Source organism: Chroicocephalus ridibundus, chromosome 9 (genome assembly GCF_963924245.1).
Source record: "Chroicocephalus ridibundus chromosome 9, bChrRid1.1, whole genome shotgun sequence".
NCBI lineage: Eukaryota > Metazoa > Chordata > Aves > Charadriiformes > Laridae > Chroicocephalus > Chroicocephalus ridibundus.
In genome coordinates this window covers 50,608,692-50,626,321 of record NC_086292.1, presented here as the reverse complement: position 1 = coordinate 50,626,321, position 17,630 = coordinate 50,608,692, and positions in this window count along the sequence as shown.

Here is a 17,630-nt window from a genome sequence, read left to right as displayed (position 1 = left end):
AGAAACATTTACAAACACAACAGCAGTGATTCAACAAAGGTAGCAGCGCATGTGATGGCACTTTACCAGATTCCATCGCCACATACCCCAGATTATTTCCTGCCCAGGGGCCAGGGTCAGACGAGCTGTCAGGGAGACCCTCCCCGTTGAGTCACGAGGCTTGGAAAGGACCCCCTCGCTTTCTAAACTCCTTCTCGGAGTGGAGTCTAGGTGCGGCTGGATCCAATCTTTGCCCTGGACTTGGGCAACCGTTTACCTCTTAAAGGATCATATCTGCGTGATCAAACCCTTTATATCGCTGAGCTAAGATTGCAAAGTCTGGCATGCTAGTCACTTACCCAGAATCTGTTGCGGCAAGGCATCTCAGCCTCAAAGAGCAGAACCTTAAGTGAGTGTCGCCGGGAAATGATGGCGAACAGGCCGCTGCCTTGCAAGAAAGCTCAAAGGGCTCTTGGTCTGTCCGCTAGTTATACAGTAAGCTAACTGACTTAGTGTTTTGACTCTGTTGCCAGCCATCCCACAAAGTTCAAGTGCCACTCGTAGCGACTCCTGCTGGTCGTTTTAGCTTAAGCAGCAGCCTGGGCTAAAAAGGGGGATGACATCGCAACAGCGGTCAAATACAGAACAACCGGTTAAAAATTGCGCAATACAGTGCCAGACGGTCTAAAATAACTGGCAAGACAATGACAGGGCAATACAATGCAAGATCGAACCTTACACAGGGCAGTACAAGGCAACATACAATCAAATAAAGAACAGACAATGAAAGAATTGATGGTACAGTGCCATACAATGGTAGAATATATCAGATGCCAGTCGCCACAATGACAGAGCAATATAAGGCAAGACGTAACGCGATACGGGGCCCTACCAGGCGATACAGTCAAAGAAACAACAACCCATGAAAGAACTCACAATACAGCACGGTCTTAGGGCAGAACGTGTAAAATGACCGTTGAGACAATGACAGGGCGATACGATGCAAGATGCAGCACCATACCAGGTGGTAACAAGGCACCATGCAGCCAAATGAAGAACAACCGATTAAAAAACCCAGCATATGTTCAACTGTAATACCAGAAAAGATCAGAAGGCAGTCAAGACAATGACGGCACTATAATGCGAGAAGTAACACAATACAGGGCAGTACAAGGCATTACACAGTCAAACAAAGAAGAACCGAATAAAAAACACACAATACAGTGTGGTGCGATGCCAGAGTAGATCAGAATGCAGTCGAGACTAAAATGGGGCAATATAATGCCAGATGTTACACAACACAGGGCGGTACGAGGCGTTAGAAAGCCAAATGAAGGACAACCGATTAAAAAACCCGCAATACAGCGTGGTACGAGGCCCAAACAGATCAGAAGGCAGTCAAGGCTATGACGGGGCAATATAATGCAAGACGTAACACAATACAGGGCGGTACAAGGCATTACACAGTCAAAGAACAACCGATTAAAAAAACACGCAATGTGGTGTGGTACAATGCCAGAATAGATCGCATAGCGGTCAAGAGCGTGACGGGGCAACACGATGCAAAACCAATATTGAGCCAAGCGGAGCAATACTATTTCAAATATACAAGAATATAATACAGAACTGAATTCTTAAGCGTACGACGCAAGACCATCTCAAATGGCAGTCAAGGAAATTTCTGAGCGACGTAATGCAAAAACAACATGCTGCCCGGCAATGCAATATATGGTCAGGTACAAAACAATCCGTTCCAGAAACAACATATCAAACTGTACAACTCCACAGTCTCAGATGGCAGTCAAGACATATACAGAGCAATACCATGCAAGACGTAACACAATACAGGGCAATACGATAAAATACATAGGGTAACTTAAGAATGATGAATCAAAAAACCTGCAATACAGCGATTACAATGGCAGAGAGCCTGAGACGGCAGTCGAGACGATTACGGGGCAATGCAACGCAAGACGAAACGCGATACGGGGCGGTACCCTGCAAAACCATCCCAGACGGCCATCGGGGAAATTACGGAGCGATATAATGCGAAAACAACGCCCTGCCCGACAACACAATATATGGTCACGTACAAAACAATCCATTAAAGAAACAACATACGGAACAATACCGTGCGAGATGGTTTCAGATGGCAATTAAGGAAAATACAGGGTGATGCGATGGAAAACTGAAATAGTGCCAAACAATGCAATACAATTTCAAATACACAGCCTTCAAATACACAACAAAATACTTAAGGATACAATGCCAGAGTGTCTCACATGACAGTCAAAACAGTGACAGACTGAAACGATTCAAGACGTACCGTGATACAGGGCAGAACAATGCAATACGCAGTCAAAGGAAGAACAAGAGAATAAAAAAAATAATCCTTAGTACCATGCAGAATGATAACAGAATATATCGGACGGCTGGCAAGACAATGACAAAGCCATATGCTGCAAAACCAAAACATGGCCAGGCAACGCAATAGAGGTTCAAATACACAACCATGCGATTCAAAAGAAAACATGGAAGGTTACCATGCCTGATCATCTCAGATGGCAATCAAGACAATGACTCAGCGATACAACACGAAACCGAGATACAGGCAGCCAAAGTGATACAGTTTAAAGTACAGACTGATGGAAAGCCACACAAAATACAGAACTATACGATGCAATGCAGTCTGATGTGCCGGTCAAGACAATTACAGGGCACTACAATGCAAGACCGATACAGAGCCAGGCAATGCAATACTATTTCAAATACACAATACAACACAAAACAAACAATACATAAGCATACAATGCGAGACAGTCTCAGACAGCAGTCAAGGCAGTTACAGAGCAACACAACGCAAAACCAACACAGAGCCGGGCAATCCAATACAGTCAGATGCAGAACAATCCATCAAAGTAACAACATGGCGAACGGTACAACATGACAGTCTCAGATGGCTGTCAAGACGATGACCGAGAAATACAGCACAAGACATAATGGAATACAGGCCTTACCATGCTAGACTGTCTGAGACTGCAGACGAGAACACTACAGAGCAATACAATTCCAGGCTAAACACAATACAAGGCAGTGCAACGCAAGATAGTGTCACATATGGTCAGGACAATTACAACTCCGCTTACGTGCCCAAAGGGCACCGCTCCTCGAAAGCCTGGGGCACTACGCTAACTTTTAAATGCCTTGCTGCTATTTCCAACCCTGTGCCGTCCCCTCCCGTCCCCAAGGAAGCTCCGCTGACTGAGGGCCAGGACTCTGGAGCCCTGCTGAACCAAAAAAAAAAGAAAAAAAAAAGAGTTACCATATATCAAATCGATTCATCCTGGAGTCACTGGGTTTCCTCTTCATCATCTGCAAAAACAAACAATGGAACCCCGATTTGCACAAAATGGTGCCATCAGGCACCATCGCATCCATCAACACTAAGTTGTACTGCAATATCCCCCGCATCAGATGCGCCGTACCCTTCTGCTCACCTGCTCCTCATGGATTCCGGATTCGGACTTCGTGGCACTCTCTGGTTCTGGCACCTAAAACACCTAAGACACACAATATTACTGTTGAGCTTACGGGAAACCACCACCCCCATGCACTACCTCTCTACTACCCAGCTCACCTCCAACGCTCGTCCGGCTCCGGATGCCTGTGGCGCCTGCAAAACCAAAAGACAAACACTCCACTGAGCTGCAATGTAGTACTGGGCTATTAGACACCAACATGTCCACAACTGCCTCACTTCCTGGGACTACTCAGTGGGCATGCAGCATCGCCCCTCTGACCCTGCGTGTCACACCAACTAAAGAAACACATGCTGAGATACCGCTCAAAACCCTACAAATTCCCATCTCCCGCTCCCTCACCTTGCCTGCCCATCCTCCCGAGGCGTGCAACCTGAAGGATTGCAAACCGCCTGTAAAACCCAACCAACATAGGTTGCTTCAAACTTGAAAGTTACTCCCTCTGAGGAAGATGCGATACTTCAGCCCATCCACCGCTGCTGACCTTGACTGACTCATCCCCATCCCCACGTCCCATGTCATTCATTGCTTCAAAACTTCAAATTGAAAGGAACCAATACATGCAGTACTCAAAGCCACATCATCTCTCTAATACCACATGCTGACTCACCTTCTTACATTGCTCTCCTCTTCTACGCTGCCCTGCCAAGCTTGTCCTGTTGCATCTGCAAGAATGACATTAGAGAAATCACCCTGACACAGAGCAATAGAGTCATAACAACAAAAAGTCTTGCACCTTTTTACAAATACCATCTAAGGTCCAAATACAAACTTACACAGAGAAAATTACAAAAAAAAAAATCTGCACCAAAACCAGCCATACCCTCTTCCACATGAACTCTTCTTCACTACTACTGTATTGCCTTTCCAACATGCCTCTGCTCTTTCCAAACAAAACAGAAGAGGTATCTACACAGCCTCCCGATGGCTACCCTGAGATAACTCTAACACCTTTGCCCCGATCTACATAGATTCATGTACTACATATAGACTCTCCACACGACTCCGCCCACCCTGGACACTACGCACCCAGGCAGGGCGGCCCCAAGCCAAACACTCACAGTTACAGACAGACACTACACATAACACTACGAACAACGTGCCTCAAAGATGAGAGAAAACTCTCAGCAAGAAAGATGACACGGGGACCAAAGTCACCGTCGTGCAAGAAAATCTGTGGGATTGTGATGATGTCAACATGAAGACGCTCTACGGAACCCCCTGAAACAAACTGTAGAACGTGATGGTACGTAATAAGAATGGACTGTTGAGCCCACTGAGATGGACGTGCAGGAAGCCTGCCTTCAAGACCTAAGAACATAATGACGCAGGGAAGAAATCCCAGTCATGGAAGTGGGCTGTCTGGAAACTTCTGAGACAAGACCGATGCACGCTTTAAGATGCTAATGCAAGAAGAGCGGCAGCTGAATGGTGCTACGCCCACGGGCCCGAGCGTTCGAGACCCTAAGGATGATGCCTGGGGCCCCACATGATGCTCATGGAGCTCAAAGATGACCTCGAGACCCAGGAAAGGGCTAAGATACACAACACAGACCACATGAACGACATGACAACATGCACAGGCTAGAACTGCCCTGCCCAGGACGCGCTAGCGTCACACTGAACAGTAAGCCACATCCTTTACCTTCCCAAATATGACTGTGCCCCAGGACAGCACTCGCCACTACGCTAACATCAGAGACCCCATTTTGCAATTGTCCACCTCGGCCCCTCTCCGGCGCCTGACTGTCAACTTAGCTTTTAGAGGGCCAGGCATCTGACTCCTTCTTCAATGCAGTCCGCAAAAACCAGCCACCCGATACATTTCCACAGTCACCAGGTTCCTCCTCTTCCTCTGCAAAAGGAAAAGAAAAAATAATCCCAGAGGCAGCCACAGCACCAGCAATAAGCATCCTGAGAGGAGATGCAACCTCTTCCACGACACACTCAGCCTCACGAACGCCGTGGCATTCTGCTTGCCTGCTCCACGCCTATTCCGGAGTCCGAGGCTGCGGTGATAGTTATTCACAGCACCTAAGAGACCAAGAAACACAGCATTACCACTTCGCTTCTGCCAAACCGCCACACCATCAACTCTTATCTTCTGTCTTCCCCACAGACTCCGGGCTCTGCTGCAGACCCACAGAGTCAGCAAAGCCCTGACCCGACCTACACCAGGGGCCTGCTGCAAGCCGCAAAGGCTCCAGGGACACGGCAGTACCCTGTGTACTGTGGGGGAAAGTGAACAGGCGCCCCACAGCCTGAAAGAGGTTATACCTTACGGCCCTGCTGCTTTCCTGTGAAATCTCCATCTACGGCTGCAGACAAGATGCTCACCTGGTCCCTGCGTAGTAATCTCATCTGCCCAATTTAGAAAAATTCTATCGGTGTCTTACCTGGGATAGGGCAAAGCTGGTGGAAAAAAACCTCCCCAAGAAAGATCCATCTTCAATAGAGCCAGGGATTCCAGGAAAATACCCATGCCTAGAAAATAGAAAACTATACCCTTAAACCATCTCGTTGCCCCTGAAACCCTCATTACAACAGGACTGACCTGAAAAAACACAAGGAAGAGAAGCAGCATACAACACCCTTCTCTACTATACATGCTACCAAACCTCACCTGGTCCTCAAGGTAGTACCACCTCCAACTTCTTACCTGCGATTCTCTAAATGGGATAACATCTCCGCCCCAGTAGGTGAGCCGCCTCCGAAGATGGGAGCGACGGAAGGACCAGCGGAGCTGTGACCCTGGAGAAGCCCGGCAGCAGAATGAGCTGCCCCAGCAGAGGCTGTGGGTTATATACCCTGGACCCCGCCCAGCAGCCTTCCCACCAGCGCCTGGGAAACGGGCCTGGCTGACCTCCAGAAGCCATAGAGCCTGCCAGAGGAGCGGCCTTTCCTCACAGGCCTGAAAATTACAGCATGCAAAACACCAAAACAGAGAAAGCGACCCTTAAAGGAAGTGACAACACATGCTCTTTTATTACCACTACGTCAATTGTGTCAGCAACAGGGCCCGGTAGGTACGTAAACTTAAACAAACTTTTTCAGGACATAGAAAGAAAGAGAAAGACATCAGCCTAACCTCCATAGGCAAGTAGATCATTAAGCCCGATAAACACGTTTTTAAAAGAAAACCCCATGTCTTCCGATTCCTTGTAAAAGAAAACCCACAATGCTTGGGGGTCACACATCACTTCTAGCAAGACTCTGCATATTACCCAACTTTTGCCAGAACTATGTCCTGGATAGGACTGACGGATAGAGCGCAAGCAGAAGCTTGTGCGCCGCCTGTAATACGGCAGGTGAGAAAGAACCGATGCTCTAGGCTGCCGCTCTCCTCGGCCGAGTCCGCTCCGGTGCCCTAACCATCGTTGCTGTCACAGCTCAGGCTGGGCATTAAACCAAGTGACAGATGCTCTCTTAACTTCTCTCCTGAGGAAGGAAAGAACGTGAGGGAGACTTAGGAACTGAAAGAGAAACTGAACTCTTTCACAATGAAATATAAACAGAGAAGTTATACCAAGGAGAGACAACAATAACAGGAAAAAAATAAAATAGATAAAATATACACACAAGCCAGTATCAGGCTCCCAGGATGACCATCGCTTCACCGGCAGTCACAAAGTCCAAGACTGGACACAGCAATGGACTGGAACTGGATTCTGGATCTGGTTGCATAAACGCACAGATCGGGATCAAACCCTGTCGGACAGAGGAGTCCTCGGACGCCAGCCGCTGAAGGAAAGGTACTGACCCCTTTGATCCCTCCGCTTATATACTGAGCGTGATAACGATGGGATGCAATACCCCATCAGCCAGGTTCGGGTCACCGGTCCCATCTACTCTTCACCGTGGGTGTGACCCTCTATGCTTTTCCGCTTCCGACCCTCCGACAGGGCATATATAAAAGTTAGTTGAGCTGCACTGTTACAGCAATAAGTATAAGCAAGAGCCTCTCCACACAGCATCCCTTCGCATTAAGTGTAAATACAAGGTCTTGGAGCTCTGAAGGCAGATACTACCTGAAAAATACGCCATTATCTTCAGACAGTTCAGTTCATTGGAAGAGACTAACCTGCAAAGTAGAGTGACTGAAAACGACACTGGTTCCATTGTACCTCAGACCAACACATGGCTATGTAACTCACATTCACATGAAAAAAAAAAAAGTAGCCAAAAGTATTTATGGAGCCACCGGTCACATCTTCCCTTTATTACCTCGTGCCAAGCCACCTTTGTACCACACTCCTGTTGGCTCCCCTGCATCGCCCTGTCCATGTCATCTCTCTGCATCTGAAAAAAAACCCCACCAATATCAAACATTACCCTGATGCGGAGCAGTAGCTTAATTCCAAAGGTCTTGTTTCTACTTGAGAACCCTGTTCACCTAAGTCCAACTAAGTACACTTAAGTGCAACTGCCATCCAAAAAAAAAAAAGCCTGCAAAAATTACACCCCACAGAAAGCAGCCTTACTGTCTCTGAGATACTGTCTCCTTCACTAACCATGAACACCCTCTCTAAATTAGTTCCACTTATGCCAGCGCCCACTAATGAAACACCCGTCCACACAACCTCCTGAGACCTAATTGATTTGAGACAACTATGCAACCTTTGCCTGGGTCTAGACAGATCCTCATATTCACTACAGACTCTCATCGTGATTCTGCCTACCCTGGACACTACGCACCTGGGCAGGGCAGCCCCAAGCCAAACAGACACAGTCATAGACCAACATGCTAAAGAACACCATGAAAGACACGCCTGAAAAGACGAGAGAAATCTCCCAGCAAGAAGACAGACACCGGGACCAAAGTCACCATTGGGCAAGACGACCTGTGGGACTGTGGTGGTGATGATGTGAAGAGGCTCTATGGAACCCCCTGAAACAAAGTGTAGAACTCCACAGTCCCTGATAAGAAGGGATTGCCAAGCCTGACAAGATGTATGCACAGGAAGCCTAGATTCAAGACCTAAGAACGTAATGATGCAGGGAAGAAGTCCCAGTCACAGAAGTGGGCCGTCCGGAAACTTCCAAGACACAAGACCAACGCACGCCTAAAGCTTCTAACGCAAGAAGAGCGGCAGCCAAATGGTGCTATGCCCACGGATCCAAGCATTCAAGACCCTAAGGATGATGCCCGAGTCCTCACGCCATGCTTGTTGAGCTCAAAGATGACCTCGAGACCCGAGAAAGGGATAAGATACACAACACAGACAACACAAATGACACGATAACACACAGGCTGCAATTGTCCTGCCCGGGACGTGCTAGCGTCACACTGACCAGTAAGCCACATCCTTTACCTTCCCAAAGGAGACTGTGCCCCGGGACAGCCCTCCCCACTACACTAATGTCAAAGACCATATTTTGCAATTGTCCACCTCGGTCCCTCTCTGGCGACTGACAATCTACTTAACCTTTAGAGGCCCGGGCAGCATCCAAATCCATCCTTGAGGCAGTCCACAAAAACCAGCCATCCGATACATTCCTGCGGTCAACAGCTTCCTCCTCTTCCACTCCAAAAGGAGAACAGAAAAAGTAATCCCAAAAGTAGCCACAGCACGAGCAATAAGCATCCTGAGATGAGATGCCTCCTCCACAACACTGTCAGCCTCCTGAATGCCGTACCCTGCATGCTGTGGGAGAAGGCGACAAGCGGTCCCACACCCTGAAAGACATTATACCTTGCATCCCTCTTCCTTTCCTGAGAAATCCAAAAAGTCCATCTACAGATGCAGACAAGATGCTCCCCCAGTCCCTGCAAAGTAATCTCATCATCTGACCGATTGAGACAAATTCTATTGGCATCTTACCTGGGATACAGCAAAACCAGTGGGGGGGAAAAAAACAAAACAAATAAAGTTCCATCTTCAATAGTCAGGGATTCCAGGAAAACACACTGCAACTGGAATAAAGAAGTCATACTGTTAAACCATCTCACCACCTCTGAACGCTCATTACAACATGACTGACCTGAAAAAACACAAGGAAGAGAAGCAGCATACAACACCCCTCTCTATTATACACGCTGCCAAACCTCACCTGGTCCTGAAAGTCTTACCACCTCCAACTTCATACCTCCGATTCTCTAAATGGGATAACATCTCTGTCCCAGCAGCTGAGACACCTCCAAAGCTGCAACCAACAGAAGGACCGGCAGAGCTCTGACCCTGGAGAAGCCTGGCAGCAGAATGAGCTTCCCCAGCGAGGACGTGGTTCGTGTACCCTGGGCCCCACCCACCCCCGTTCCCACCATCACCAGGTAAAGGGGCCTGGCCGACCTCCACAGGGTGTAAAGTCTGCCAGAGGAGCGGCTACGCCTTTCCTCACGTGCTTGAGGATTACAGCATGCAAAACACCAAAACGGAGAAAGCAGCCGTTAGAGGAAACGACAACATGTGCTCTTTTACTACAGCTACATCACTTGCGTCAGCAATGGGACCGCATAGAGAAGTAAACTTAAACTTTTGCAGGGCATGGATAGAAAGAGATACATGTCACGCTAACCTACACAGGAAAGTAGATCATTAAGTGCAACAACAATTTTTTTATCTTTAGCTTCCTTGTAAAAGAAAGCCCACAATGGGTCATACAGCACATCTAGCATGACCACGCATATAACCCAACTTCTGCCAAAACTGTATTCTGGATAGGACCGACAGTCAGAGCACAAGCAGAGGCTTGTATGCTGCCTGTAATACAGCGGCTGAGAAAGAACTGACACTTTGGGCTGCCGATCACCTCGCCCCAGTCCACTCGGGTGCCCTACCTGTCATTGCTGTCGCAGTTTAGGCAGGGCATTAAAAACAAGCAACAGATGCTCCCTTTTAACTCATCTCCCAAGGGAGAAAAGAATGAGACGGATTTATGGATTGAAAAGGAAAGTGTACTGTAATGAAATATTAACAGAAAAATAATACCAAGAAAAGACAACAGTAACAAGAAAACAAGGAAATATATACAATATATACACAACGCGGTATCAAGCTCCCAGGATGACCATCGCTTCACTGGCAGGCATGGGGAAAGTCCGAGACTGGAGTCAGCAACGGATGGAAACTGGAGTCCGGATCTGGTTGCACAAATGCATGAATCGGGATGAAAGGATGACAAACAGACAGAGGAGTCCTTGGATGCTGGATGTTGAAGGAAAGGTACTGACCCCTTTGATACCTCAAGCTTTTATACTGAGCATGATGAGGATGGGATGAAATATGCCAGTCAGACCCAGGTTACCAGTCCTGTCTGCCCTTCACCGTGGGTGCAACTCCTCTACGCTCTTCCGCTTCCGACCCCCCAACATGGCGCACACACACAGTTACCTGACACAGGTTGTTACAGCAATAAGTATAAGCAAGAGCCTCTCCGCATAGCATCCCTGGGCATTAAGTGTAAATATAAGGTCTTAGCACTTTGGAAGCTGATACTACCTAAAAAATACGTCATTATCTTCAGAGAGTTCAGTTAGTTAGAAGAGACTTACCTGAAAAGTAGAATTACTGAAAGGAAAACTGGTTCTGTTGTACCTCAGACCAGCACACTCACACGTGGCTATACAACCTCACATTCACATAAAAAAAAAGTACCCAATTGTATTCATAGAGGCACCAGTCACATCTTCCCTTTAATACCACATGCCGAGCCACCTCCGTACAGTGCTCCTCTCGGCTCCCCTGCGTCACCCTGCACATCTCATCTCTCCGCATCTAAAAAGAGAAAAAAAAAAAAAACACATTACCCTGATGCAGAGCTATACCTTAATTCCAAAGGTCTTGTTTCTACTTCGGAACACTGTTCAGTTAGAGCCAACTACAGCTTACCATCAAACAAAAAAAAAAAAACCAGCCCACAAACATTACACCCCACACAAAGCAGCCTGAACATCTTTGAGATATTATCTCCTTCACTATCCATACACAGCCTCTCTGACTTGGCTCTGCTTATGCCAACACCCACTAATGAAACACCCACACACCCAACCTACTGAGAGCTAATCAATTCCAGATGACTACCCAACCTTTGCCTCAGCCTCAACAGATCCACATATTAACTATAGACTCTTATCACTATTCTGCCTGCCCTGAGCTCTGCACACCTGGGCAGGGGGGTTCCAAGCCAGACGCACACACAATCACAGACCAAGACTACACAGAACACTAAAAACAACGCGCCTCAAGGATGAGAGAAAACTCCCAGCAAGAAGGATGACACCTGGATCGAAGTCACCATCAGGCAAGAAGACCTGGAGACCGTGGTGGCAATGTGAAGAGGCTCTATGGAAGCCCCTGAAACAAAGTGTAGAACCTCATCGTCTGTGATAAGAAGGGACTGTCAATGCCGATAAGATGTACACGCAGGAAGACTGGCTTCAAGACCTAAGAACAAAACGACGTAGTGAAGAAGCCCCAGTCGCGGAAGTGGGCCATCCGGAAACTTCCAAGACACAAGACCAATGCAAGCTTTAAGCTTCGAACGCAAGAAGACCAGCAGCCGAATGGTGCTATGCCCATGGGTGCAGGTGTTCGAGACCCTAGGGATGGCGCCTGAGGCACCATGCCATGCTCCTGGAGCTTAAAGACGACCTTGAGACCCGACAAAGGTCTAAGACAGAACACGGACCACACAAATGACACAACAACAGACACAGGCTGGATCCGTCCTGCCCGGGACGCACTACAATGCCAAACAGTAAGCCGCATCCCCTACGTGCCTAAAGGAAACGGCGCTCCAGCACAAACCTCTCCCTTATGCCAACTTCAAAGACACCTTTCTGCAATTCTCAACCTTGTCCCCTCTCGGGTGCCAGTCTCTCAACTTAGCTTGTCGAGGGCCAGGGGTCCGAATCCATCCTTGAGGCAGTCCACAGAAAACAGCCATCCAACATGTTCCTGCGGTCACCAGGTTCCTCCTCTTCCTCTGCAAGAGGAAAAGAAAAAACAAAGTAATCCCAAAGGCAGCCACAGCACCAGCAATAAGCATCCTGAGAGGAGATACCAACCTCTTCCACGACACCCTCAGCCTCATGAACGCCGAGGCATTCTGCTCGCCCGCTCAGCGCCCATTCCTGAGTCTGATGCTGCGGCAACAGTTATTCATGGCACCTAAGATACCAAGAAACACAACATTACCACTGTGCTACTGCCAAACCACCAGTCCCATGCTCCTCCTCGATACTATCCGGCTTGCCTTGAATGCAACAGCGTAGGGCACACCAGGCTCTGACGACACCCGAACCCATCTGCAAAACCTGTCCAAGAAGGACTCATGAACACAGCTCCCTTTTCTAGCCCTCCCCCAGTGCCAAAACTTTAGAAACCCCTTCTCTTCTCCCTGAGCTGTCAGGGAAGGAGCCCCACTTCTACCCCACAGCTCCCACCCTTTATTTGCCAGCCCGAACCCCCGGCATCAGACACTCCTCGGGAGCTGCTCTTCCCAGCCTCTCCCTGCGTCCCACCACCACCTCCTATCTTCTGTCTTCCCACAAACTCCGGGCTCTGCTACAGATCCACAGAGTCAGCGAAGCCCTGACCCGACCTACACCAGGAGCCTGACGCAAGCCACGAATGCTCCAGGGACACGGCGGAACACTACACACGGTGGGGGAAGGCAATGAGCTGCCCCACACCCTGAAAGACGTTATACCTTACATCCCTGCTGCTTTCTTGAGACAAGATGCTCACCCAGTCCCTGCAAAGTAATCTCATCATCTGCCCAATTGAGATAAATTCTATTGGCGTCTTACCTGGGATAGGGCAAAGCTGGTGGAAAAAAAAACACCAAGAAAGTTCCATCTTCAATAGAGCCAGGGATTCCAGAAAAATGGCCATGCCTGGAAGAGAGAAAACCATACCCTTAAACAGTCTCACTGCCCCAAAATGCTCATTACAACGTGACTCACCTGAAAAACCACAAGGATGAAAAGTAGCATACAAGGCCGCTCTCTACTATATGTGCTGCCAAACCTCACCTGGTCCTGAAGGTCTTACCACCTCCAGCTTCTCACTTGTGATTCTCTAAATGGGATAACATCTCCACCCAAGGAGCTGAGCAGCCTCCAAAGCTGCAAGAGACTGAAGGACAGGCAGAGCTCTGACCCTGGAGACGCCTGGCAGCAGAATGAGCTTCCCCAGCAGAGGCTGTGGTTTATATAGTCTGGGCCCCGCCCACCACACTTCCCACCATCCCCTGGGAAAGGGGCCTGGCTGACCTCCAGAAGGCATAGAACCTGCAAGAGGAGCAGCTGCTCCTTTCCTCACAGGCCTGAGAGGTACAGCATGCAAAACACCAAAACGGAGAAAGCGACCCTTAGAGGAAATGACAATACGTACTCTTTTATTACAACTACGTCAATTGTGTCAGCAACAGGGCCCGGTAGGTAAGTAAACTTAAACTTTTGCAGGGCATAGACAGAAAGAGAAAGACATCATCCTGACCTAAATAGGCAAGATCATTAAGCACAATAACAATATTTTTATCAAGACTCAGTGTGCTTTAGTTTCCTCGTAAGAGAAATCCCACGAGTCATACAGCATTTCTAGCAAGACAATGCATATAACCCGACTTCTGCCAGAACTGTGTTCTGGATCGGACCGACAGACAGTGCACAAGCAGAGGCTTGTACTCCGCCTGTAATGCAGTGGCTGAGAAAGAACCGAGGCTTGGGGCCGCCGCTTTCCTCGGCTGAGTCTGCTCCGGTGCCCTGTCTGTCATTGCTGTTGTGCCTTAGGCCATGCAGTAAAACAAGTGACACGTGCTCCCTTTTAACTTCTCTCCTGAGGCAGAAAAGAACAAGAGAGAGAGACTTAGGGACTGAAAGATAAACTGAACTGTAATGAAATCTTAACAGCAAAATAACACTGAGAAAAGACAACAGTAACAAGAAAACAATTAAATGTATACAGGACATACACATCCCGATACGGAACTCCCAGGATGACCGCTGCTTCACCGGCAGGCACGGGGAAAGTCTGGGACCGGACTCGGTGACAGACTGGAACCGGATTCCAGACCCGGTTGCATAAATGCACGGATCGGGGTCAAAGGACAATGAACAGACAGAGGAGTCCTCAAAGGCCAGATGACAGGTACCAACCCCTTCGATCCCTCTGCTTTTATACTGAGCGTGATAAGGATGGGATGCAATACCCCATCAGTCAGGTTCGGGTCACCGGTCCTGTCTTCTCTTCACCGTGGGTGCGACCCCTCTATGCTTTTCTGCTTCCGACAGGGCATATATAAAGGTTAGCTGCGCTGTGCTGTTACAGCAATAAGTATAAGCAAGAGCCTCTCTGCACGGCATCCCTTCGCATTAAGTGCAAATACAAGGTCTTGGCGCTCTGAAGGTGGATACTACCTGAAAAATACGTCATTATTTTCAGAGAGTTCGGTTAGTTGTAAGAGACTTACCTGCAAAGTAAAGTGACTGAAAACAACACTCGTTCTGTTGTACATCACACCAGCACTTCTGCATATGGCTACATGAATAAGAGAAGTGGCCAAATGTATTCATGGAGCTGCCAGTCACATCTTCCCTTTAATACCTCGGGCTGACCCACCTTTGTCCTGCACTCCCATCAGCTCCCCTGCGTATCCCTGGCCACCTCATCTCTCTGCACCTGAAAAAAAAGCAACACACCAACATCAAACATTACCCTAATGCGGAGCAGTAGCTTAATTCCAAAGGTCTTCTTTCTACTTAGGAACCCTGTTCACATAAGTCCAACTACAGCCTGTCATCCAAAAAAGAGAAGCCTGCAAACATTACACCCCACACAAAGCAGGCTTACCATCTTTGAGATACTGTCCCCTTCACTAGCCGCAAACACCCTCTCCAACTTGGCTCCGCTTATGCCAGCGCCCGCTAATGAAACACCCGTCCATGCAGCCTCTCGAGAGCTAATCAGTTCGAGACGACTGAGCAACGTTTGCCCGATTCTAGACAGATCCTCATATTCACTACAGACTCTCATCGTGATTCTGCCTACCCTGGATGCTACGCACCCAGGCAGGGCAGCCCCGAGCCAAACACACACAGACTGACTGTACACAGAACACTACAAACGACACGCCTCAAGGATGAGAGAAAACTCTCAGCAAGAAGGATGACACCGGGACCAAAGTCACCATCAGGCAAGACGACCTGTGGGACTGTGACAGTGACGATGTGAAGAGGCTCCACAGAACCCCCAGAAACAAAGTGTGGAACTCCACAGTTCCTGAGAAGGGATTGTCGAGCCTGACAAGATGGATGCGCAGGAAGCCTAGCTTCAAGACCTAAGAACATAAGGACGCAGGGAAGAAGTCCCAGTCGCTGAAGTGGGCCATCCAGAAAGTTCCAAAATGCAAGACCGATGCACGCTTTAAGATGCTAATGCAAGAAGAGAGGCAGACAGTTGGTGCTACGCCCACAGGTGCAGGCGTTCGATACCATAAGGATGGCGCCCAATACGTATTCCGTGCTCCTGAAGCTTAAAGATGAGCTCGAGACCCAAAAAAAGGTCCAGGATGCAAGACACAGACAACACAAACAACACGACAACACACACAGGCTGGAACTACCCTGCCCAGGATGCGCTAACATCACACTGGTCAGTTAGCTACTTCATTTACCCACCCAAAGGAGACTGTGCTCAGAACAGCCCTCCCCACTACACTAACGTCAAAGACCCCATTACATAGTTGTCAGCCTTTGCCCCTCTCCGGTGCTGGTCTCTCAACTTAGCTTTTGGAGGGCTAGCATCTGATTCCATCCTTGACATAGTCCACAAAACACAACCATCCAATACATTCCTGCGGTCACCAGCTTACTCCTCTTCCTCTGCAAAAGGAAAAGAAAAAGTAATCACAAAAGCAGCCACAACACCAGCAATAAGCATCCCGAGAGGAGATGCCGACCTCCTCCACAAAACCCCTCAGCCTCCTGAACGCTGACGCAGTCTGATTGCCTGCTCCACACCGATTCTAGAGTCGGATGCCGCAGCAACAGTTATTCACAGCACCTAAGATACCAACAAACACAATATTACCACTGCACTTCTGCCAAACCACCAGTCCCGTGCTCCTCCTCGATACTATCTGTCTTGCCTCAAATGCGAGAGCCTAGAGCAGACTAGATACCATTGACAACCAAACCCAGCTACAAAACTGTTTGAGAAAGACACATAAACCCACCTCCCTTTCCTAGCCATCCCCTAATGCCAAAACTTTAGAGACTCCCTCCATTCTCCTGAACTGTCAGGGAAGGAGGCCCACTGCTTCCCCACAACTCCTGCCCCCCATTTTCCAACTGCTCCTCGGGACCTGCTCTTCTGAGCCTGCCCTGTGTTTTGCAGGCACCTCCTGTCTTCTGCCTTCACAGAGGCTCCGGGGTCTGCTACAGACCTGGAAAGCCAGGAAAACTATTATAGAACCTACCAGTAGCCTCCTGCAAGTTGCAAAAGGTTCAGGGCCACCGTGATACCCTGTGTGCTCTAGGGGGAAATGATGAGCCATCCCTACTGTTATATCCCTGCTGCCTTCTCAAAACAAATTTACTCAATATATAGATACATCTAAGACACTCACCCTAAATCCCACTCCCATATCTTGTAATGCACCCAATTAAGACTAATAAAAACACCAACTAACATAGCATACATCAAAATTGGAAAAAAAATACAAAATTTTACCTTCAATGAAGTCAGAAATTATAGTAAAACACACATCACCTGCCATAAGCAAAAAAACCCCGACACATACTATTAAACCATTTAAACAAACTAAATGCTCCCTCCAAAACTAAAAATACAAAAAAAACCCACAACATATAACTACACTTTCTATAGCAACCACCCTTACATTGAAAAGTCTTACCTCTGAAGTCTTACCTATACTAGTTTAAATGCTAAAACAAGCCTTCCCCAACAGCTGAACCAGCTCCAAAACAACACTTAAGAAGCTCCAGAGCCCTAACCCTAGAAAAGACCAGCAGCAGAATGAGCTCCTGACCTGAAGCTGTGGCTCATATACCCCAGGCCCCACCTGCGGCCCTCAGGCCCCACCCTTTACCCAGGGGACTGTGGGAAAGGTGGTGGGTGGGGCCAAACCCCAGAGGCATAAAAGCAG